Source organism: Humulus lupulus, chromosome 1 (assembly GCF_963169125.1).
Source record: "Humulus lupulus chromosome 1, drHumLupu1.1, whole genome shotgun sequence".
Lineage (NCBI taxonomy): Eukaryota > Viridiplantae > Streptophyta > Magnoliopsida > Rosales > Cannabaceae > Humulus > Humulus lupulus.
The window spans coordinates 93,226,580-93,227,916 of record NC_084793.1 but is presented as its reverse complement, the minus strand read 5'-3'; the positions used below and the strand labels follow the sequence as shown (position 1 = coordinate 93,227,916).

At 33.0% G+C, this 1,337-nt stretch overlaps 1 non-coding gene across 1 annotated transcript; it reads right to left on the bottom strand.

The window, feature by feature from the left end:
• Positions 1-973: 973 nt before the first annotated feature.
• LOC133813574 (small nucleolar RNA R71) lies at positions 974-1,080 on the bottom strand. Its single transcript, XR_009884584.1, has one exon. It is a non-coding gene; the product is annotated as a small nucleolar RNA R71 (small nucleolar RNA).
• Between the last annotated feature and the right edge of the window lie 257 nt (positions 1,081-1,337).

The window sequence follows — 1,337 nt, the reverse complement described above, 5'->3', positions numbered from 1 at the left end:
AATAGGAAGAAAGAAATCTAGAATTGATTAATAAAATTAGTAGAATGAAAAGTTGATGGAATTAACACCCTAGGTCTTTTTAATAGTGATTTAAATCTTTTAATTAGTTGTGTTTGTTTAAAGTTATTTTCAATTTTAAAATTAAATTCCAAAAATCAAAATTTTAGTTTCTAAATAGAAATTTAAAGAACAATTAGTGGTACTTGGAAAATAGTCTTCGTGGGACGATACTCTACTTATCAAATATTGCTTGAATCAATTGCGTGCACTTGCGTATATACATATTTTCACGATCAAGTTTTTGGCGCCGTTGTCGAGGAACTTAATTTCCAATATCATAGTTAATTGTTATTTGTTCTAATTTGGTATTTTTATTTTTTATTTTTATTGTTTAACATTTATTTGGATCAATGCTATATTATGCTTCAAGAATTGTTGGTATATGCGAGGAACTAGACAAAAGGAAATCATACCAATAGATCTTGAAATTGAGAGAACGTGCAGAAAGAATCGAAAGATAAAGAAAAGGTTGGACTTTACCATGGCTGAAAATGCAAATAATGTTGTCAACAACAATGCAAATATGGGTAATGAAGCTGAAGTTGGTCCACCATTAAAAAATTATGTACTCCCTACTGTTACGGGGATACATTCAAGCATTCGTCCTCCAACTGTTGAGGCTAATAATTTTGAGATAAAACCCTCAATTATTCAGATGGTGCAAAACTGTGTACAATTTTGGGGGTTACCAAATGAGGATCCAAATCTACATATCACAAAAATTTTGGAGTTATGTGCGACATTCAAAATGAATGGGGTGAGTAACGATGCTATACGATTGAGACTATTCCCATTTTCACTAAGGGACAGAGCTAAGAGTTGGTTGAATTCTTTACAAGCCAATTCTATACATACTTGGAAAGATTTGGCTAAGAAGTTTCTTGGTAAATATTTTCCTCCTACTAAGTCAGCCAGAATAAGAGGAGAGATTAACAACTTCCATCAACTGGATGGGGAGTCTTTGTATGATGCATGGGAACTATTTAAGGAATTCCAAAGGAGATGCCCACATCATGGAATAGAGAAGTGGCTGTTAGTTCATACTTTTTACAATGGTTTGGGGGAAATATAAGAACAATTATAGATGCAGCATCGGGATGAGCGTTTATGAGAAAAAATGCTAATGAAGCATATGAACTTTTGGAAGAGATGGCTATGAATAATTATAATTGGCCTACTGAGCGTGAGAATAAGAAAGTAGAAGGAGTCTTAGAAGTTGATCCAATAACGCTATTGACTGCTCAAGTAGCATCTCTAACAAAACAATTGCAACAAAC